This window comes from Podarcis bocagei, assembly GCF_964188305.1.
Source record: "Podarcis bocagei genome assembly, chromosome: Z".
Classification (NCBI taxonomy): Eukaryota; Metazoa; Chordata; class Lepidosauria; order Squamata; family Lacertidae; genus Podarcis; species Podarcis bocagei.
In genome coordinates this window covers 25,730,878-25,755,183 of record NC_138140.1, presented here as the reverse complement: position 1 = coordinate 25,755,183, position 24,306 = coordinate 25,730,878, and the positions used below count along the sequence as shown (strand labels likewise).

The following is a 24,306-nucleotide window of genomic DNA, read 5'->3' as shown; positions in this document are numbered from 1 at the left end:
AAATACAGGTCCATAAAAGGAATCAGATATGAGACCAGTTTTTACTTAATCTGGATAATGAATTTTGGCAGAAAATTAAGGCAAAACTAGACACTGAAAGTGTTTGAGGAAGAGAAGATATCCTACTATTTCCCAAACAAGGTGATAGCTAGACTTCTTCACAAAGAGAAGGTTAAAACATAAATCTGTGTTCAATGAATCTGAAATAAAATATGCGGGCAGAACAGTCAGGCTGAGAGTAAATCATTATACTGGATACTAAATTAAGCATTGAGGATGGTGGCGTAAAACCAAGCAATCCAACTGGGAGATAAAGCAAACCTCTTTACCTTCAGCACCATGGAATCCTATATTGTTTGTTTGTTTGTTTGTTTGTTTGTTTGTTTAATTTGTATACCACCCTTCATCCATAGATCTCAGGGCAAATCACAGCTTAAAAATACAAGATAAAACACACAAGATACATGATAAAAACAAGAAGAAAACAAACCAATAACCCCCTTCCTGCCAACACCTCCCAGAAAAACATTTAAAAGAATATAGGCTTGGTTGAAGAGGACCATTTTCACCTGGCACCTATAGGTGTATAATGAATTTGTATAAGTTATTTTCACTAATATATACATTTATCTGTACACTTTACCCCAATGAATACTTTTTTGTGCACATTTCTTAGCTGCAGAACTGTACTGCAAAATCCAGAGAAGTGCAAATTTTTAAGAACAGCTGTGCTTTATGCATTGTGTCAGAAAAGTGTGAATCAGATAAATTCACCTAGATGTAAACTGAATCTAATCCCCTCCCCAATCCCTAGCTTAGCTGTCTCACTTTGCAAGAGCTCCAGTATCAGAATATATTATGGAGGAAAGTTAGGCATCAAACAGCCTATTAAGCAGAGAATTCCCTACACAGGCCAGTCACCACACACCAGAGGTGGGAGGGGAGCAGGTGTGGAGGTAGGCCTGTGATGATGATCTCAGTGAATGGGCAGGCTGATGTGGCAGCTGGCATTCCTTTGGGTTACCTGGCACTGCAGCATGCAGGGCTCCAAAGATAAGCACCAGCACACTAGGATAAATAAGAGGAAGGTCTATAGCTCAGTGGTAGAGCCTTTGCTTGACACATGGAAGACCCCAGATTCAGTCCCCGGCATCTCCAAGTAGGGGTGGGAGAAACTTCTGCCTGATGCCCTGGAAAGCCACTGCCAATCAGTGTGGATATTACTGAGGTAAATGGGAGAGTCTTGGGGGAAAAGATGTGGTCTTTCCGATATTTGGGGTCTAGGTTATTTAGGACTTTCAACATCAATGTGAGCACCTTGAGTTGGACCAGGAAACAACTGACAAGCAATTGCTGTTAGCACTCTCTTACTACAGTTATGGCCAAGGCGCCTGCATTGATCCCTCCTTTTAGAATAGAGGGAAAATTACTAATAAAGCAAAAGTTATCCAAATTTAAAATTTACCTCTTACAGCTCTGCCTTGTTGTTATTTATACTACTATAACTGTTTTCTGTGTAGCACTTGGTACCATTGCCTCAAAGAAAGGCTGCCCTTCCATTGATTTTTATTTTATTTTTTTGTCTTGAGCAAATTACATTAAACCGGAAACCAAAAAAGAAACGTGCTTTCAAGCTAACTGATGGGAATTCATTTTGTTGCTAGTATCCAAGCAACCTGTATAACTTCAGGGAGAAAGGTTAAAGACTAGGGGTGGGGAATTAAATCCTGCTGGCAAGCCAGATCAATTCTCCCTCCTCCAGCCCATGTGGGCCAATTTGACAGGTAGGTGGGGCCACCTACCCTGTCGATCACCTGAAACCACAATAACATCGGGAGACTCGTTTAGCAAAGCCAACCTGAACAAAGCTGCATGCAGGTTATGGAAGCCCTGATGGTCTGCTGATTGTCAGAGCCTGTATAGTCCCATGCATGATGCCCCCTTTAGACCAAGCTGTCCCACACTCATGAAGGTTGGACCATTACAGTGAATGGGGCACTGACCCACCACTCACCTGCCTGCCATCTTTCTGACAACAACCAATTCAGGGGTGTCAGCACTGCCTGTCAGCCTCCTCCACCTCCTCCTTACTAGTGTTGCCTTTGTATAATTCAGCAGGGAGGAGGAGGAGGATGGGGACAAAACTAGAGTGAGTTGGCTCTGCCTGTCATTGGCTCTGACACCACCTGCTATAGGTGTTTCTGCCTTTCACCCTACCAGTCCCAATGGGCACCTTTCTGTCCATACCTGATATCATATACCATGTCAAGGGTAGGGCAAATGGGTGTGGCTTAACCAAAATAGACTCAAGGCCTGGTGATACCTATGGGCTGGAGGTTTCCCACCCTACTTAAAGACACTTCCCACACTTCCTTTTCCTGCTACACAAAGCTTGCAATAAACAGGAACCATAGAGGTCACATTAATGATCAGAATTGTGAGCTACCTCAGCATACCTGCAACTGTGTTTTAGGGATACTGTTGGACATGCAATATCATCTGAATTGTCTTTGCTATGCAAAAATATTAGGTAGTGATAATGACTTGGTGTTTTCATCAATAAAATACCTGATACTGTTTTTGTACTCAGAGTCCAGGTTGTGAACTCTAACAGAATTACACTTGGATCTGAATTGCTCAGAGAAGAGGCTATAGCTCATCTGCCTTGTATGCAGAGGCACACCTCTGGGTGGGGACAAGAAAGACTCCCTGCTTGAGACCCTGGAGAGCTGCTGCCAGTCAGTGTAGACAATACTGAGTTAGGTGCACCATTGATCTGACTCAGTATAGCACAGCTTCCTATGACATTTTCAGACCATGAGCGCTGTGATCTGGATACAGTATGTGCAGTTCAAACCTAATGATACACACAATTTAGCAAGTACACTATTAGCTGATTCAGTTCATAATGTCAGCTTGGCACACATGCACGCACACACCAGTTGTATCCAAAGGCTACTGTTAAAAAAATGAGCTCCTCTGAAGGAATGGATAATGACGATGATTTAAAAATTAACATTTTTAAAATCACTGAGGTTAATAAATTGGCAGGTTATTCCCAAAGGAGAAATGGAATATGTTTGCAAATTTTATTCCCTGGGAAGCAGACAGTGCTCCTTGCTGACTGGAAAATGCATGCTGATTTCATAGCTTTGGGTGGAGAAATTTCTCTGTAAGTTTTTCCCCCCTTTAAAATGAGTGTTCCTTTCTCTGAACAAACTCTGTGCACCTGGAATTGTCTTATCACCTGGCATTGCACAATGCTCAAAGATGTTTTGTTTGTTTTTTCACTGGGCTTCTTTCTGGCTAGCCTCTACAATTTCCACTGTAGACTGTCAAGCAATTTGTTTGTCACCTTCAGACAAATGAGGATGACATTTCTCTCGCAGGGTGGTAAAAGGTTGGAGCTTGCATAAGCTTGATAAATGTGAAACCAAGGTGACTCTACTTGTAAGCGTTATGTATTACCATGAAACTGCAAATCCTTCAGGCATGCTTATGTGTCTAGGTTCGCTACATAATCAACTCCTGCTTTGCATTCAGACACCAGGAAAATGTGTGTACTACGAAGAAATGCACAGAAACTGAAAAGAGACATTAATGTGTAGCAGCCCTGTTGGGTTCCTGTCAGACTTGACCATCTACTGGAAGGCAAAATAACTATTTGTATTTTCTTTTAAAATCTCCATGTATTTCCTACTTAGATCCACCTCATCCCTATTATTAATAATGGCGATCATTATTGGGTCAGTCTCATTTTATGCTCACAGCTGTTAACAGGCCTTGCAGCTTGGCTGAATTAAATTTGAATAATAACTTACAGTTTTTGGAGTTCAAAGGATTTATTCATGCAGGAACTATTTACTGGGTGAGTGGTGACATGAGAGAAATAGCAAACATCTTGTCTGGAGAGAACAGCAAACAAAATGGCCCAGCTTTTAGGGGTAGAGTTAACTTAGACAAAGAGACATATGAACAAGTGCTGGCTAGATTGCTATACAAACAATGCCCTCGTGTGGTTTAAAGGAACACATGCATTAACTAGAAGCTCAAGAGTAGGAAATGCATATGCTTTATTCCAACAATAAACATAATAAATTTAAAGCAGAGTTCCTTTTCCTATTGCTTATCTTTAATCTGTGTCCTAATGCATTGTCAGTGGGGGAAATTGCCTTACATGGCACCTGGATAAATATTACTTAAATTTCCAAATTACTAGAAGTGGGGTGCTTGCAGCACCATTAACAGGAGTCCAGCCTTGGCTTCTTCTTTAGCTTCTTCATGTAGATTGAATTATTAATCCACCCTAGAAAATGCTTTCCATTAACACACATACAGTTGCACTTTCCTATTTGATCATTTTTATGATTAGTTATATATGAGCAAGAAGATCAGAGGTTTGAGGCTGCAGAAAAGATTCATCCCAGTGGCTTTTGCACAATGAAATGAAACATTCCTTTAAGGAGCTGCCCCTCCCATTTGAGCAAAATGCAAATTTGTGGAGGGAAATAAAAGTGGGAGTCATTTTGTTTTGTTTCTTATCGGATTCTTGTTTGCTAGATTTCAAACAACTCCATTTCAAAAATGCTTCTAATTGCAAATCCACACACATTTAGCAAATAACTCTGTTCAATACAACTTTTGAAGTTAATTTGGCTTCCCATTCCCCCCACCTCCACTTTGGAGTTTCCTTTTAATGCTGCACATAAAATCTACCACAAGATGAATGCAGGCTCTTTTCATCAGCCCAGCTACAAAGAGGCTAAACTCTTTAATTGCACTAGATTGGGTCCTATTTTCTCGAATGCAAGTAGAAACCCCATTAAAATCTAACCAGTTACTCCCAATTTGCACTGATACTAATGAAAGCAGAACTGAGCCTCTGGGGTCCAATTCTGCTCAGTTAACTCTACTGAGTTAAGAGGAACTCCCTTGGAAATGTATGAGATTATGTGAGTTAAACTTGTGGAGGGATTGATGAATAAGAACCCTGGCGAGGTTGGATGTGATCATTTTCTGAACCCTTCAAGGGCCCTGTGTTCCTGTGATTTTCTGAAGTACTGATACCCACTCCTGGTTTCTCAATCCCCTTCCTCAAAAATAAGGCAGGAAAAGAGAAAGAGGGAGGAACGATGAGAACACTTTTGTTGCCCAGTCCAGTGCATAATGGATTCAGATTACATGGGGATGAGAATGGGAAAGGGTGGCTGTGGCTCAGTGACAGAGCATCTGTTTTGCATGTAAAAAGTTCCAGGTTCAATGCCTGCCATGTCCAGGTCAGGCTGCCTGTCTGAAAGCAATGGGAATTACTGCCAGTTGCTCTAGATGCTGCTGAGCTAGATGGATCAGTGGACTTCCTATTTGGGGAAGGGTCATAGCTCAGTGGCAGAGCACAAGCACTGCATTTCACAGGGTCAGACCCTGACCTCATGCCCCATGCCTGAAACCCTGGAGAGCTTCTGCCAGTGAGTATAGATCAAGGACTGGAATTGTTTTTGGCTCCACAGACCAGCTCCTTCTCAGAATCAGCCTTGCAGGCCAAATGTGACAGTTAGGTGGTGTGACTGTCTACCTGTCAATCACATGATGCCATCATGACATCACATGACTCACAAATGGGTGGCGCCACCCATTTGCCAAAATTCCCTCAGAGGCTTTGCAAAGTGCCTTCTGAAGCATCCTCTTCCCTTGGAGGGAGCTTATTTCAAGCAGGCCTTTGCTCTGCTTCTCATTTAAGTGAGTGGACAGCAGCAGTGGCACCGCCTCCCACTTGCTTAATGATGAAGCACACCTGAGCCCAGAGCGCAGCAGGATCCCTGCTCCACCCAATATCGGCAGATGATATTCCTGCATTGCAGGGGGGTGAACTAGATGATGTTCAGGGTCCCTTCCAACTCTACAGATCTATGATTTTGTGAGAGCAATCCTGCCAAGATTGGGGGAAATCAGATATCTTCCTGCAGGGAGCTTTCTAGCACTCCCAAACTCTAGCACTCCCAAACTCAACCAATAGGAGGGCAAAATACTGCTTAGCACTGGACATGAGTTTACAGAGCTCTCCTGCACACCTGAGCCTAGTGCTAAGGAAGATCATTCTTCTTTTGCCTTGGATGATGTGCTGGGAGAGCCATCCTGATTAACGCTGATGCCCCATTTTGAGCAGCTGGTTGTTGGGTGCTTAGGGAGTTGCACAAAGTGGACTTTGGGCAAGCCCCACACTTTCAACAAAGGCCTGCCCTTATCCCCATGACATCTGTTATATGGTGGGTGGACACGGCTTGCCCAAAATGTCCTTGCAGCCAAATGGGGAAGCCTGGGAGGTCAAAATTGACACATAGGTCAGAGGTTCCCCACCCTTGGTGGAAATGATACTGAGCCAGAGGGCAGGTGGTCTGATTCAGTAAAGGTAAGGGACCCCTGGACTCCAGTCAAAGGTGACTATGGGGTGTGGTGCTCATCTTGCTTCTCAAGCCAAGGGAGCCGGCGTTTGTCCACAAACAACTTTCTGGGTCATGTGGCCAGCATTACTAAATTGCTACTGGTGCATGGAGGACCATGACGAGTGCCAGAGCACACAGAAATGCCGTTTACCTTCCTGCCTCAGCTTTATCACAGGATTGTTGCACAAGGGACCAGGGGCATAGGAAATGGGGGCAGGGGACGGTATGCCCCAGGTGCCATCATGGAGGGGGTGACAAATTATCAAGGAACAACTACTGCCCTACTAGGGTGGTTCATAATTTCTTTTATTAAAAAAATGCCTGCTCCAAAGGTCTTATCTTACTACACTAGGGATTATATAGCTACATATGAAATTTCATTAATATCAGTTAATATCTTGACCCTCCTCCACGAAAATAGCTATTTACTTGGTTGTTTTCCTATGTCATGAAGGCTGAAATTTCAACAAAGCACGTGCCTATGCTAGACTCTTTTCGGGCACCTACTAAAAGCATGCTTCTTTAGGCAAGCATACCTAGATGCTTAGGAAGCTGAAGTAATTTTAATCTTAATATTTTAGCTCTTATATGTTTTAAAGTAGGATTGTTAATTTTTCTTGATTTTACTGCTGTGGTGTTTTGGTAAACCACTTTGCAGGTTTTTTAAAATTAATTTTATTAAATAAATAAACAATAAATATAAATAAAATAACACAAGCCAAAACACAATCCATCCTGTAGATTTAAGTATCTGTCCATAGTCGCCTACTTGTTATCAGAGGCCCAGAATCCACATTCCTTTGTAAGAAAATATGAAATAACGTAAAACCATTTTTGCAGGCAAAAAAAAAAAAACAACAAAAAAAAACAACAATGTGTGTGCCACAAGAAATTTTCCGCACCGGGTACCACCTGACCTTCCTACGCCTCTGTGAGGGACTGCTGTGATTTGCAATGCTACTTTGTTTCCATTAGATTAAAAATGAGCTATGTGTTTTGAAATATGAAAAATTAAAATACTGGTGGCCTCTGAGTCGCCTTCCCATGTGAACTGAATTCCCTTTTCATGTAGCTCCCTCCCTTCATTACTCTCTCCCCATCCTCAGGGCTGTAGCCACAGGGGAAGGGCCCTGCTCTAGGGATGTAGGTATCTTGGGATATATCCAGCCTGATTAGTTGTTAAGATCAGAAGGCATGAGGTTGCAGAAAAGATTCATCTTTATGGCAATCAGGAGAAACATTCCCCTAGGAACTGCTTCTCTCCCACCTCTAATTTGACCAAAATACAAATTTGTGGAGGAAAATAAAAAAGAGTGAGTTGAAAGCCTGCAGGCAGGAGTCTACCCAATTGCTCACCAAGAAATAATATAATGAAGACTGGAGAAAGGGATACAGGTGAAGTTTTCCACTGCTAGATTCAGCTAAGAAATCTGGGGTGTTGTTGAATCCACTGTTCTCTAGGCTCCCTCCTCTCAACAACTTCTTCTGCTCCTGTAGCCTCTTAATTTTTTCTTACTTTGTGAAATTTAAAAAAGTCCAAGGAAAACCAGCAATTCTCTTCCTGCTCAGATTTTAATCTAAGATGGAGAAGGATTTAGAAACTTCTAAAGCTTTCCTCTCCTTTGAGGTGGGCTTTAAAAGAAGCCTCTGATTTCCTTTTCTGAACCTGACACTGAAGAATTTCACTGGCACCTCAAATTTTGAAGCGGGGGCAGGGGAAGCTACTTCAGCAAAATCAGAGGGCAGAAGAATGTAGTCAGCCCCCATGGGTCCTCCAAGCACCACAGCCCCATTCTGGATTGAATGCCCTGTGGTTTAGTTTTCAAAAGGGAAATGAACAAACAAATAAATAAAGATGGTAGATAATTTAAGCAAATACTTTAAAATGTAGCATCAGTGAAATGTGCCACTGAAAGTCTGAGCCTCAGTATTTTTAAAAAGGGAATACAGTAGAATCAATACAGTGGTGCCTCTGGTTACAGACGCTTCAGGTTACAGACTCTGCTAACCCAGAAATAGTACTTCGGGTTAAGAACTTTGCTTCAGGATGAGAAGAGAAATTGCGCGGTGGTGGTGTGGGGGCAGCAGGAGGCCCCGTTAGCGAAAGTGGTACCTCAGGTTAAGTACAGTTTCAGGTTAAGAACGGACCTCTGGAACGAATTAAGTTCTTAACCCGAGGTACCACTGTATTCCTAAGTCTCATTTCTTAAAACTATCTTCTTTATAGAATAAAAGGTCCCGATATGGGATGGGGTGAAATTTCATTAAATAAGTAAGTATCAGCTCCATCAGTGGGAGAGGTGAGAAGCTGAGCCACCTCCACTGGCTCTGCTGTGACAGGCCAGCCCCACTAGGCCTGCTAGTCATCTGGAGGCATTCATTCCCCCAAACTGCCTCAGTGGGAGAGACAGGAAGCAGAAGGCTCACTCCATCACATTTGTGAAGAGCCCAGCTCCATCAGGCACCTCCTGCCCCTGAACTGGGCCAACTGGGCATTAGAGGAGCAACTGTTTAAAGACTAATGCCTGAGCTTTGGTTTTGATTTTCCTCTTCCCTCCCTGTCCCCTTTTCCTTGTGTGTTGTGGTGTTTTAGGTTGTAAGCCTGCGGGAAGCCTTTTTTGCTGAAGAGAGGGGTACAAGTGCTCTAAATAAAACAAACAAACAAAATGTTTAAAAGCCATATGGTTAGAACCATTAACTAAGTTAACCCCTCCCCCACTTCTTATTACTTGTGTGGTGGCATGAACATTGTGGACATGGAACAGAAGGAAAATAATTTCTATCTGGCCATGCCTTTTTGCGTATGTTGCCATTCTATTCAAACTGCAGACAAGAAAATGCAAATCGAAGAACAACAATAACGACAAAGGCCCACCCCATTTCCAGCACCATGTGAAAATCCCCTTGCTTGCAAGTCCTACTGATTTTTGTAAACTGAATTCATCAATGCCACATCTAATCATTTGCATTTACTGATAACCAAGGTAATGAATTTTCATAACCTCCCCCCGCCACACTTCTAGCCTTGCCCAAACAGGTATAAGTTGTTGCTATAAAAATATTCACTTGGTATGTTTTGACATCTTATGCTGACAACGAGTATTTTCATGGTTTATTAACTTTCTATTGTCTGACCTCTGAATTTCCTCTGTGAATGTAAAGCAGTTGGGGGGGCATTCCTTTTCCTGCAATTTCCCACAACCAGCAAGAAGAAGCAAATCTTAATAAACTCTACCTGCTGCACAGAGAAAAATTCTCCCTGGTCTTTTTCAAGTATGTTTAAATATTCTTAAAATTAAATTTGCGACAATGAAACCTTTTCTGACCACAGATCTTGAATCTTTTTTGGGCTGAGTGGGACACTTGAGACAAATATTCTACATGCAGTAGGTAAAATGAGCAGGATTGAAGGTTATAATCCATTAAATGTGCCTCTGGAGGAATTAAAGGATCCTGCTTTTAGAGTGTAAAGGGTTTGTATGTTTTGAACCATGACCAAACCCTATTATCTTACCCCCGGTGCAGATGCTCAACTGACCTCACAAACCAATGGTGATTTGCCAAGCCATAAAAAACTTTTCTTTCCAAGCCAACTGCTCACGCTGAACAATTTTTTGCCTTTACCAGCTTAATCTGGTGTCTAACCACAAGCTGATCTGTCACCATGCCTCCAGCCTTTGATTCATGTTTGCTTGATTTGGTACCCAACCTCTGCGACATCCATGACCATGCATTCTGCCTTGGGACCAATCTGACCAGCACCTGCCTATCTGTGTCAAACTCAGATTTTACAGGTGCCTGTTGCAAAGTTAAGCTGGGACTAACAGTGTTAATACCATCTCAGTGTCATGGGGACAAAGCATTCCATCTATCACCTCCTTTTGCCCGATGCCAGAACTCCTCAGATAACTGAGCACTTAGCAGAACTGTGTTTTAATTCTGAATTAATTAATTAACATCGAAAGCTTCACTGTTTATGTGGCTCAGGACGTTAAGGCATCAGATCCTTTTGTATAAACAATGATTTGCCCCAGTTGCATAAACAAGTGATGCAATGGAAGGGCGGGGTCTGCTTGGTTTTAGCAACAACAAAAGGGGTGCAGAATTCCTCCACCACCTCCACACAGGCTGATCTCACTTTGTGGGTAGTGTTTGCTTAACCAGAGCAATACCAGCAGCACTGACTCCAGGTTTGAAGGAGTCCTGAGGAAAGTGTCATGCAGTAGCCCCTCCTCTGCATCAGTGGACCCTGGCGAGCCTACTTGGTAGTGGAGAGCAACACTTTTCTGAGTAGTGCAAGATGGTAGCATCTAGTTCCCATTGCAACTTATGGAGCAATGCTACACTGGGACACCATAGGGAATTAAAAATTGGAACTAAACTTTAAATGAGCCAGAGCAGGCATCACCAGATTTTACTGGAACCCTGGCAACTGGTCAAGGATGCCAAGTGCTCATTTTAGACCTTGATATCAAAAGTGCATTTGGTTGGCAGAGAGGAGCTGCAAGGTATCAAGGATCAGACAGGGGGAGTGTTCTACACTCCTTACCCACCTGTCATTCCTCCCCACCCCCCAAAAAATTGGACCATGCCACCTTTCACTTCCTCCATGATTGCGACAGGTCTATTTTGAACCTGCCCAAGCTTTAAAGATCTGCCCCAGATTAGCCCAATCCTTGAACTGATTTGGGACAAGATCCAGGTTGGACCAGGTGTTTCTGGGATCAACCCAGGTCAGTTGTGGCCAATCTGGGGCCTCAGATCAGGTTGGAGTGTATGCTCCTAACAGTAGTTTGGCTGTGATGGAGCAACCAAGTCAAGATGTCATCTTGGAGGGAGAACAGGAAGCACCAGTTGCTCATAGAATCACGGGTGCTGGAGCATCTTCTGCTCCACATCAAATTATCATTCTAGAGTCCCTGAGGGACTTTTCAGAAAGCAGGAGGAGATCACACACACACACACACAAACACACCATTCTGAAATCCAAAAGATAGACAAGACTTGGAAAAACTGATCCAGGCTAATTGCTGACCATCACACATCTAACATCAACGCAAAATGCAGAACCAAGCTTTCAACACACCCTGGCACTTATATTCTCTCTTAAGAATAGCCCCCTCTGTATCACACATATTTGTGTGGTCTCATTTACTTAAAGAACTTGAAGGCTTTACACAGGGAGATCATGGATCTAAGTGTTTTTAAAGATGTTGAACAACATAGGGCCCAGGACAGGCATAATTAATTAATTAATTAATTAAGCAAGTTATAGTTCCATAGCTTCCCTGCATACAAAAATAACAAGGTAGGAAAAAAAATCTCCAGGTGCTTCAAATGATTTTTTTCCCCCCAGGCCCAACATGTTTTGAAACTGGTCCTTCTTCGCGGGCATATTTTAAGCAGTGATTCTCACCAAATGAATGGGACGTTATCAATTTAACTGTAAACACCTGAAGTCTCTCTCTCTCTCTCTCTCTCTCTCTCTCTCTCTCTCTCTCACACACACACACACACACACACACACACACACCCTTGCCTTTTGTGTATTTGCCAGTTTTATGGTTGCTTTCCTTTGCTGCATGCAGCTGCTGCATTTGCATTGACAACCGGAAAACAAGCGTGTGATCCTCAGGGAACCAGATTGTTCCCTAGGAGCCCCCAGTTGCTGAACCCTATCCTAGTGCTTTACACTATGCATTTCAGACTTATTAGGGATCAATAAAAAATGGCCAGCAAAAAAAAAAGGTCTGCAAAGGGCAGCATGCACATTAACCATCTTGCCCTAGGGCTGTTTTGGGCAGTGCTGTTCCTCTGCTGTTTGATTCAGTGCTTTGCTGAAATCTGTCCTCCGGTTTCTTGAAGGTTTTATTCCCCTGCAAAAGCAACTTCGTTTTTTCTGTGTCTCAGGACACTTTAGAATTCTGCTCAGTGTGTGGCTTTCAGCTCACCTTGTTTTTATGGGGTGGGCAAGGGCAGCCTATATATTTTTCTTTCCAGTAAACATTTATCCAACACCCCAAAGACTCCTAAGCTGCCTGAACTCCCTGATCTGAGAAAGCCCCATGGGAGAAGTCGCCTCATTAGGTCTTCCACTGGGCTTTGATCGAAGCATAAGTACCCAGGAAGCCCGCAATGTGCAGACCACTGGTGAATTGATTTGTAGAATGGAAGGAAGGACACTCACAATTATCCCCAGCCCCCTCAAATGTAAGTTAGGTGCATGAAAACCCTTGCATATAACCTGAGAAATATCACTGAAATTTTATCTCCTTTTATCATTCTTGAGTGCAATTTGTTTTTGCATTAATAGGGAGATGAATGGTCACACATACCCCCTGCCCCCCAAAAAGCAACAGGAAAAATTTCAGCACAGGATTTGGTTTCAGGACCTAACATCATAATGTTGTTGCAGAAAAGCAAATTAGAAAAAAGCAGGTCTTTACTGCCAATTCATGTGTACCCGATTCAGTTGTAAGAATAGCTGCATTATTACATTACAGCACAATGTTGCTTCAGCTGTGAAACTATGAATGGGTTTGTTCCATTTTTGTTTCTTAGCTGATTTAATTCCTAAGACAACTGCTTTGCCATATTGTAAAAACATGTGTTTGGCTTACATCTTTTAAACAGATAATTAATTGTGGTTTATAGATTAGTACCAACAAATCAGTTTTTAAAATAAAATAAAAAGCTACCTAGCTGTGTGAGTCTTGGAAAGACATAGATTCTGTTTTGCCACGGCATTTTTCTCTGCTTTCCCCCTCCCATCTGACAATCCAAACCATCATGCAGTGGTAAATTCTGAAGTGCAGACATGCTTTGTGGCAAGTCTCTTGCACTTGCCTCCCATAGCCATGCTCCTGGGCAGCAAAGAAAAAAACATTCCTTGCAGACATAGTCCAAATTGAGCCCATTCTATACCATTGTCACTATCCATTCATTACGGTCAACATTACGGAAATCAGTACACAGATTTCCTAATATATAGGACAATTACCAAAAAGAAGTTTGACACAGTGACATCATCTCAGTTATGTAATAAACAACAAATAACCTCTGGGAAGCCTCTGGGTGTTAGGGGAGGGCACTTGATGCAGCTGGGTTACAAATCCTGAATTGAACTGGGCCCCTTTGGATCAGCCCAGGATTCAGCAGCACATCACTTCAGGTCAAAATAGGTCCACCCAGAGGGATCCGTGCTATCAAAAGGTGGTGAGGTCTGTTGGTGAGAAGGTGCTTGGCTGAGGATCTTTGCACCTGGGCAGGCTCAAATAGTTATGCACATTGCTTAGAGATATTTGTTATATCGATACCTTTAGGTGGGTGAACTTGTTAACAACTCAGTGATGGGTGGGGTGCTGCAGGGTTTTGTCCTGGGCCCATTGTTATTCAATATTTTTATAAACAACTTCTTTGAATAAATTAAGGAGATGCTCATTCAATTTGCAGATGACACCAAACTGGGAGGGGTAGTCAATGCCACGGGAAACAAGATCAGGATTCAAGGTGACCTCAACACATTGGAGAACTGGGCCCAAACTAACAAAATTAATTTCAATAGGAAAAAATGTTAGGTTCTACACTTAGGCAGGAAGAACCAGTTGCACAAATATAAGATGGGGGTCACCTGGCTTACCAGTAGTATATATGAAAAGGATCTACAAGCTTAACCCGAGTCAACAGTGTGATGCAGCAGCAAAAAAGGCTATTGCTATTTTAAGTTGCATCAACAGTAGTGTCCCAATTAAGTGAAGCAATAGTACCACTCTATTCTGCCTTGGTCAGACCACACCTAGAATACTTTGCCTAGTTCTGGGTGCCACAATTTAAGAAGGATGTTGACAAGTTGGAAGGTGTGCAGAGGAAGGCACTCAAGTTTAGGGCTGCCATACATCCAGAATTTCCTAGACATAGCTGGAATTTGGCTGTCGGAAATAGTGCCTGGGCCAGATAGTGATAGTGGCCAGATAGGGTACTGCAGCTTCTCAGCTTGGCCATGACAGTAACCCTGAGGCAGTACCTTCAACCTTTTCAGACCCAGGGCCCACTTTTAACCCAAGCTTTTATTTGTAGACTCATTTCTTATTCTTTTACCATATATTTACATAGTAGTAGTGTTCCTGTTGTGACCCACCTTGTATCAGCCCACAGCCCACGAATGGGTCTCAGTCCACCAGACAAATGCCCTAAGGAATGCCCTACCTGGCTCTACATATAACTGATGTCCCAGGATTGGTCCCTCAGTTTGAACAGGTTGCCTTCCTGATCTGCAATCTGACTACTAATTTGACCATGACTGTGGTGGAAAAACACTGTGAAAAAGCTTTTTTAATAAACACGTTTTGCCTCTGATCCTGCTCTCAGAAGCTTGTCTAGAAGGGAATGTGACCCACAGACTGAAAAAGTTTCCCACCCCAGTGTAACAAGTCAAGTCTAGTATATGGAGCTGCATGCACTTTATGGCCTCAGTGGTCTCCAAACTATTTTCAAAGAGGGCCAGATTTGATGAAGGGGTTTTACCCCAGGAGATAAGCTGCTACAGGGGCCAGATTAAACTGACCAGCGTGCTGGATTAGGGCCCCAAAATGGATTTTGGGCATGCCTGGCCTCAAGGGATTGTAGACCTGGAGATCCACTTTGGCTACGCTTTTCTCCTACCTGGCAAAGACTGAAGCAAAGACTGCCCAAGTCTGAATGTGGGAGGGAAGAAGAGTTCGTTCCCATGAGTGGTGCAGCGAGGAAATCTAATTGCCTTATCCTTTAGATGGCCGTGTGTAATTGCTTTAGTCGTGAAGCACACAATTCATATTTCTCTCATTTCCTGCCCATTTTCCTAGTTGTATCATGCTTTACAATTGTTTTTACACCCCTGATACACTGGAGCATAAAGAGCAGTTCATCAACACTGTTTTTTCTCTGAGCATGTGCAGTTTCACATTATAAACTCACTTAACACAGAGTACCATTATGACTTTAGAAATAAATCGGGATTTGCTTCTGCTGCCCTGTTGGTAAATGCACTGATGCTCAAAAAAAGCACTATTTTGTTGTAGAAAAGGGTAAGGTGTTTTAAAAGGATAATAATAATAATAATAATAATAATAATAATAATAATAATAATAATAATAATAATAATAATAATATATGGCCATTACATGCAGGCTGCCTACCCCTGATTATTTATTTTTATTTTATTTATTTCATTTATATTCCACCTTTTCTCACAAGTTGCACAAGTGGCATACAAGGTTCTCTCCCACCTCATGCCATCCCCACAACAACCCTGTGAGGTAGATTTGCCTGAGAGGCAGTGACTGGCATAAGGTCACCCAGTGAGCTGAGTAGCTGAGTGGAGATTTGAATCTGGGTCTCCCAGGACCTAGTCTGACACTCTGACCACTAAACCACACTGAATCTATAAAGTATACATTCTAAGGTATGTGTGCTTTAAAATAAGAAGAAAGGATTCTGTGGCAGCTAGTGAGAGCCGCAGTGGGCTGGCTCAGGTGCTGAGGCCAAGCCCATTTGCTTCTGTACTGCCCTCTGGGTGGTTGTTTGTGGTGGATACACTGGTCTGTGGAGATTAGCCTTGATGTACCACCAATTCCTATCAGCATCCAGGAATTCAAACCTGGACCAGAATGTGTTTGCTTCATGTGGAGTGTGTGATTTCCAACAACTAGCTTTTTGAAGAAGATGCACCAACATCCCAACTGCAAATGAAAAGGACTCTTGAGCTTGATTTTTTTTTTTTTTTTTTGCTTTTCTGAAACTGAGGGACACTTTGCGGATCATATCACCACAAGTGCCTTCTCCCTGAATATGGTGCACACACCCCCTCCCCCCGGCTCCCTTTCTCTGTAGCCAAAAATGATTTACATGTTTGTTTACTCCGAGCTACATTCATCTGAGTCATTCAACACCCTCTCCCACTAGCACATTACAATGAATTCTGAAGTAGCGTATCTGCGAGAGAATATTGTGGCACTTGGAATATTTTAGACTGAATCTCAATTTCTTGGCTGTGTCTCCCTGCTGGTTTTTCGGCTGGCTCTCTATTTGATATCTTCAATGATATTTCGGATAGCTGACGGTTCAACATTCTGTTTGTCAATCAGAATTCACTGATACTTTATCAATGAATCCTGATTGAAAAACAGAGTGTTGAACTGCTGCTACCTTCATGTAGGGTTGGGGATTAGGGATGGGGAGAAATTCAGCTCAGTTTGCATTCAAAAGTGAGCCCACCTAAGTCTCACTTTCTGAAGCGATACGCAAACATAAACACTGCCAACGTCTGAAATGTGCACTTCTCCAAATTTTGCAGTGTACTTCTCCAGCCAAGTAACAATGTCCATGCTAAAGTAAAGTGTGCATATGGAACGCATGCAGTAGAAAGAATAATGCATTATACTATGAGGAGTTGCTTTGCACATTTTTTAAAGGCAAAATGTGCATATTAAGAGACATTTATACTAAAATGAATTTTCACATGGACTTTTTTAATATTTAAAAAGGATTCTCAAACAAATATATGGGAAACTGAACTGAAGATTGGCAAAATGAGAAACTAATACAGATTTGCTCATCCCTGTCTCAAGCTGAACCACCAGGCTAGAGACAGTAGCCCTATAGAACCAGCTCATAAGAGTGTGGTATTGGGGCTTTAATTTTCAAGATGGAGTTGGGGCTCATCAAAGGAACTGCCTTGCGGATAGTGTTGGAAGGGTTGTAGCAAGAGAGGGATTGAAGAATATAAAAACTGTGAGGGTATGTGTGACTTGAAGGAGTAAAGGCAATATTTACCTCTGCAAGTGAAAGAAGGGGGAGTAATTAGGAGAGCAGACCCAGGTGAGAGCCTGGGAGGGACTTCACAAGTGAGATGTGTGGTTAGCTGTTGTATTCTATCATTTTACTTGTGTGCCAGGAATTGTTTTCTCTCCCATTCAGTTTTAAGCTGTTGAATTAGCTTGGCTTGTTTGTATTGTTTTATATAACGTTGTGTGGATTTAGGATTGTATCCAATGTTAGCCCTACTCCAGAGTAGACCCCTTGAAATTAATGAACTCAAGTTAGTTATATTCATTACTTTCAATGGGTCTACTCTGGAGTAAAGCTAACATTAGATATAGCCCCCTTTCTCTGCATTTGTTGATACTGTGATTATTTTTAATTGTTCTTGATATGCTTTTAATTTTTCTATTTACATTTGTTCATTTGGTTTGTTGTGAGCCATTTGGGGCACATTTAAAAAAAAATTGTGGGGGGTTGGCAGACAAATAAACAGGTGGTGTTCATCATGGTCAGGTTCACAATGGATCTCCAAATGCCTGCTGGTTGCAAGGACATTCTACTGAAGAATGCTAGATTAAGTCCCCCACTCCAGCCTATCCAGAAAGGTACTAATTAATGCTTTTAAGCAAGAGGATATACTCAAGAATACAGAATAGCTATGTTTGACTGTTCCAAGAGCTCAAATATTCACTCTAGTTTTGCTTAAGCACATGGAATTCTATTTTTAAAAATTGATAGACTGGCCAATTTATCCATATCTTAAAGTACAAGAAAAAAGAGCACATAATGAAAATTCTTGCAAAATCATATTCATCCTTACTCTGGGAAATATTAGATTGGGGAAAAGAGTCCTTTTTCTCATTTCATTTCCATTTTAGTTCTTTTTCAGGATATGTGAATCAAGCCATTCATGAAGAATAAGTGTGTGCACATTGTTATTTTTAGTAAATGTTGCTTCGGAAGAACTGATATCTCCTGGAGGATCAAATGCAATATTTTAAATTATGCTGCAAGGAACATGGAGATATGGAATTGGTGGCAAATTTATTGACAGCTTCTAAAAGAGAACTAGCAAAGCCTTGGGAATCTTCAAATGCTACGTTGGTAGAGGAACAGTTTTTAAAAGTCATGGAAAAATCACTAAATCATGACAACTGACTTTGATAGAATTGAAGAATTCATTTTTTAAAAACTCTGTCAAGAAATAGTGACTAAATATGTTAATTACTCAGTGAAACTTTGCTTGTATGGAAGGCTTGCAACCTTTGTCTCCTCTTACGTAGTTTAATAAGTTTGGGGAAGAGCCCCCATTTGGAAATTTAATTTAAAACCAACAAAGTGGAAAGCAGTGGTGTTGGTTACTGTTGTTGTTATTGTAATTAATTAAATTTATATCCCACCCTTCCTCCCCAAGGCCAAAAAATGGAAGCATTCCCAATGCCCTCAATATTAAGCCTATTACGATTTTTAATTTGTGTGGCAAATACATATTTAAAGTGATGACCCACAATTTTGGATTAGTCTTAGTAGCTATCCAAGAACTCTGCTCAAATTTTCCCAAGAGGGTGAGAATAGGGTCCCCTCCCTTCATGCTAAAACCACTCTGTATCACTTCGAAAGCCCAGAGCACCTGGAAGCAGTTGAATGACTTCCAAAGCCCATAACAAAAACAGGGATGAACCTCTTACCCTCTTTGCCAGCTTGGAGGGTTTCATGGTGCCTCCGAAACTTATCACAAATGCAGGAGCAAAAATACCCCTCCTGGCTCCAAGCTGATGGAGGAGGATCATCTGTTTCAAGTAGAGGGCAAAGGGAAGCTCAACTTGGAAAACAAATTTCTAATCCCCTGAGATAGAAACAAAGTGAATGTTTAGGCAAAACAAGATTCTGCAGTCCAGATTTTCTAGATCTTCCGCACATCAAATCAATAGCAGTAGCAGGATGCGTTATAACAATTTGGTGTCTGATTTTTTCACAGCTCAAAACCAAGCCAACACCTGGGCTCTTTCATTATGGGGAATATGTGTGCAACACAATATCTTAAATTATGTGGGCTACATTTCCCTGATAACTTACTCATCCATTTATTGTTGGCATAGTGAGAGGAACAACAATAACCAAGAATAACTGCAAATCAAAATATGAGAAGAGAGGGGACATGAAGAGCCCATGTTTGTGTCAACAGAACCATGTACTTGCTCTCATATATAGATGCAGTTAGTGCTCATTAGGTGAGCTGAAAGGAAAATAATGATGTTTCCTTTACCTACTACTTAAGCACTTCAAATTAAAAGAACAGGATGTGAATATTCAGAGAGAACAAATGAGCACGTGTCTCTTTTCTTCCCTGTGCTTTTTTATTCAGTATAATAAAGCTAAATTTCCAAGCCCTTGTAGATCCGCATATATAGAAAAATGGTACAAGTTTTGGATTCTTTTATTTCAGGCTTTAGGGAAAGAAATCAACAGCATAGTGGCTTCTGCTGCAGCTTGATATCAGCAGTAAGCATGTTTTGCATTTATACAGCACTTCTCTTAAAACCTTCTTCCAAGAAAATGAGTTTGGAATCCATTCTGCATCCTAGTTTATTGTCAACTACACAGGAATATACAATGTCCCTGAATTTCAGCCACTTTACAAAAAAAATTATAAGAAAACCAGCTGAACCTCCAGTTCAGTTTTTTACCCCAGATAATGTCAGCCCATTTTAGGTGTTTTTTGTTTAAAGCCCCATGTTGTTTTTCCAGCAAAATCTGATCCAAAGAAGGATATAAGTGCCATTAATCTGACATGACACACATGTCTTTGGTGGGAACATTTGAATTGGCTTGGGGTAGAGAACCCCCTTCCCAAACTTCATGTGTCAGTTTCATGCTACTCCATATCAATTTCATACTACACTGGAAATCACTTGGGATAGAAAAATATCCCATGAAACTGGCTATGTCCAATTTTTAGTTTTCTTGAAAGACGATTAAGAAAACCAGCATCAAAGTACGGCAACAAAATTTTGCATGGGGAGAAATAGCAAAGCATCAGAAAAACAAAAGATTTGCCAAAGGTCACTTGGGAAGTCTTAATCTTTGCTGGAAAGAGAAAACATATATTGTTTGTAGACCTTGACAGATCTACAGAAAATGAACCCCTACACTTTCCCCCTAAACTTTCCACTCCATTACCACTACTTGGACACTGCACTAAACATGTCTGGTTTACATTTCACCTGATGCAATGTTTACTTTGGCTCCTGCTGCTCCAGAAAGGTTCTCAGACAAAACTAGATTTGATGGCAACAGTAGAAATAGGCAGAACAGCAAATAAAGTTCAGGCCAATGTCCCCTTTGATTCAGCCTGGGACACAAAAAGAAGTCCGTGTAGTTTCCAAGTGGCCCAAGAGAGCACCAATTATGATAAGAGCACTGGTAGCAAGAGCCTACGTGTTTGAATCATCTGTGTCAATAACACTAGCACGGAGTTCAAATGCTTGGAAACTGTTGAAGCATCAGAGGGCAGCAGTTAAATCCCATGTATCATGAAATCAAATAGAGGTGAACAGTCATTGAAATCTTAAAGAAGTAGTGTGTGCATTTTAAAATGTCAGGGGAGCTCACAAATGGCTGAACAGCTGGCAACCGAGGGTAGAGGAGAAGAGAACTGCATCTGATGTGCAACCTTTAGAGCACAGAATACCTCCCAATGACATCATGTCTACCTTTTGGATTCCAATGGTTGTGTGTGTATTTCTCTCTCACACAGAGGGAGACAAAACACTAAAAATACACACACCCCTTCATTCTTCACTTGTATAAATATAGGTGTGTATTTATACAGGCAATTAACCTGTGCCAGGGATAAAATCCACACCGCATTAAACAAAAATTGAGCGCACAGTTAAGCCTACTATAAATTAAACACTGTCACTTAGATTTAAGACCTCGCAATTCCCTGCCCCTTCTCTGGTAATAAAATTCAAAGGAGTTGGCACCTTTGCAAGTTTGCGCAGCCTCCTGAGCTGTCCTGAATGGAGGCCAGTTTGGCAATGCGTGGCCACTTTGGTTTTTCTAACTGCTGCAGCAGCGAGAGTGCCCTGGTGAAAAAGTCACATTCACTTCCCTGCTGACTTCCCTGCTTCAACATATTTTCTGGCTACATGCATATCAAAGGGAGAGGGGAAGAGACCTGCAGCCTCCCCTCAATCCCGCTTCCTTTGCTGTGACAGGTGTTGGATTTACAGTTCTCTGAGGGCAAAACAGTGTCTGAGAGGGAGACTTGAGGCACTCAGCATCCTGGGAGAAGGGGCGGAGGAAGCCCAGAAAGCAATCATGCCAGGTCTTTAAAAAGGAGAGGGAGAGAGAGGCTGGTTTTGAAGCCCAGGTCCTTGCGAGGGTATGAGCAAATCGTAAAACCAAGCCAATCTCGTCCCTTTTACCCTAGATGGCCTTTCAGAGATCTTCAGCAGCAAAGAGGGCTTCTTCTCAAGGGCCTTTGCAAGCACTACAAAAGCAAATCGAGGGCTGGTGCTGGACCAGTTGGCAAGGCTCTGCACCCAGTCTTCTGTCTGTGAGGGGTGCATCCTTACAGCACCTGTTCCTCCAAACACATGTTCTATCTCATCCACACATTATGTTTTTAGGATGCACACTTACAAAATAAATGATGTAAGTGTGCCCCAAAACAAAGTCACATGTGAAGCAGCACACATCTTTTCTCTTTCATCGGGTCAATTCTTTTCCCCCTCCTCTCTTTTGGAGACCACAACAACAGCCTTTATTTCAAGGTGCAACCCCACAAAGCAAAGTGTTGCTTTTGTACCATAGTCCAGGTCAAACATAGCTGCTCCATAAGGGCAGATGTTGGCTGCAATCCCATCCCCACTTACCTGGGAGTAATTCAAATGGACTCACTTCTGAGAAGACATGCATAGGATCGCGCTGTTAAAGGAGTTGTAAATCCTCTGCACACTTGCTTGGGAGTCAGTCCGGTTGAATTAAGATGGATTTGCTTTGGAGTAAGAAAACAAAACAGAAACATGCTTCCTACAAGGTCTGTCTGCCTTGGGAATGGTAGTGTCACCCACCCCTTCCCTCTTTTTTTGTTGTGCACCATATTCAGAGGTGCGATTTCGAGGACGGTGGGGAGGGGGGAGCACAGAGAAATGAGATATCAGGTCGGTGCGCACCAGGTTCCACTGCTTATTCTTGGGGTACAGCTGCAATCCATCTGCACCTGTCTGCACCATTGCTCTTTAAAGAGCATTGGACTGTGACTGACTTTGCTCCCAGACCTTAAAGATTCAGGAGCTCCACGAGGATGGACACATGATCTGAGAGAGACGATGGGGGGCTCCTCCTTCCCTCCCTATATTATACCCCTAACTAAGCCTGAACCATCCCTAAACGGCCCCACCATGACCCCAACATTTAGCTCTCCTTTCCAGCCCACGGAGCACACATAGATCAGATTCATAGCAGACAAAGCAGATCCCCATAAAGGGGTTCAAAGCCCACTGCTTCCCTCCACACACGACCCCTCTTCTCCTCCTCCTCCTCCTTCGCACCCCTCGAGCTCCAGCAGACTCACCTAAGCGAGAAACAACTGGGGCTCTACATGATCCGGACTGTGATCCTCAGGCTCCCTCGTGGGTGAGGCACGCTCCTCTTTGGCAGGGATGCAACAGCAGGAATAATAATCCAGCCCCCGTGGCCGTTGGGGTGGGTAGGGGAGACGGAGGAGCGCTAGGTGGGGGAAGAAGAGTCCCGCGGCTCCTTCTTCCACCGGACTCCTTTACTTGGCCCCACCAAACTTGCCCATCGGGCAACCAACCTTTAGACGTCACGGCATCTTCATTTTCCAACCCAGGTCCCAAGCCAAGCGGGCACAAGGTGCGGGAGGGAGAGAGAGGATGAATGGGGGGCTGTCAGGCAGACGCAGCCTTCGCTTCTTTGCGCTCTGGATTGGCTACAATCCCAAATCTCCTCCACAGCCGCCGCCACCTCCGCTGCTGCTCCTGGATTCCGGGTGTGATGGGGAGCAGAGAGCAGCAAAGGGTTGCTGGTGAGACTCCCGTCCCCTCCCGCCCGAAGACGAGCGATCCGTGTCACCACCTTAGCAGATGTGGGGGAGAGAGGCGCGAAACTGACTAGCGGTCTCGCCCGCAGCAGCAGCAGCAGCCGCCGCCGTTGCTCGCTGGCTCCTCTTCCCCACCAGAGACGACCCCCCCGCCCCCACCCGCCACTCCAGTCCTTTCTCTGCCTGGACTGGGATCCAGCCCTCTCGGTCGTTTGCTCGCTTCTCTCTCACGGGGTTCTGGAAAACGCCATCGACAGAGGGGGTGGGGGTGCGCTCGGGCAGGAGGGGAGGAAGAGACTGTTTGCAAGCCCCAGCCCAAATCCACAACCCTCGCTTTGCTAAGAGTCCTTTTAAAGCGCACTCCCCCCACACCCCAGAAAGCCACCACAGCCCAAAACATTTAAAAAGAAAAGGAAGATCATGTTAGGTTCCTGGTGTGGGTAGCAGGGGTTATTCAGGTGGGGATGGTTATTGGTTTTGGTGTGTGTCTGTGTAAGAGGGAAGCCATATATTAGGGGTGGGGAACCTGTGGCCATACAGGTGTTGTTGGCATTCATTACTCAGTAGCCCCAGCTAGCATGGCCAATGGTCACAGAGTCCAGCAACATCTGGAGGGTACCACATCCCCCATCCCTCCATTCTTGAAGAAGTCAGAGGTGACAAGAAGCAAGAGTATCAAAATGAAATTTTTAAAAAATCAACACACAGAGAAAAGGGGAAACAGACAGCAGAGGGAAAACCAGCAGATCAGAACAATTCAAAGCCAGCTGCACAAATGAAAATATAAGTGAATTCATAAGAAGCTGGGAAGGGGCACCTGAATGCCCAAGGCCTCAAGCCGGTGATGATATCTCACCTTTCCTCTAAGGATTTCAACACAATAATATCTGGTGTCCCTTGGCCCCATTTCATTCTTATAACAACCTTGTAAGGTAATTTAAATTGAGAAGTGGTGACCAAAGTCAATCAGTGTGTCTCATGGCTGAGTGAGAATTTGAA

General features: G+C 43.0%; 1 protein-coding gene across 7 annotated transcripts in view; it reads right to left on the bottom strand.

Moving 5' to 3' along the window:
* TRPC5 (transient receptor potential cation channel subfamily C member 5) overlaps positions 1 to 23,615 on the bottom strand; it is a 182,996-nt gene extending 159,381 nt beyond the window's left edge. The window contains exons 1-3 of one of the 7 annotated variants that reach the window (XM_081179302.1): positions 22,819 to 23,615; positions 22,118 to 22,239; positions 8,966 to 9,084 (exon numbers count right to left, since the gene is read on the bottom strand). The gene's annotated coding sequence lies outside the window, so the exon portion shown is untranslated. Of the gene's footprint in view, positions 1 to 3,821; positions 3,842 to 8,965; positions 9,085 to 22,117; positions 22,240 to 22,818 lie in introns of those variants that run through there. The other 6 variants (XM_081179303.1, XM_081179305.1, XM_081179304.1 and 3 more) reach the window with 6 other exon arrangements.
* Between the last annotated feature and the right edge of the window lie 691 nt (positions 23,616 to 24,306).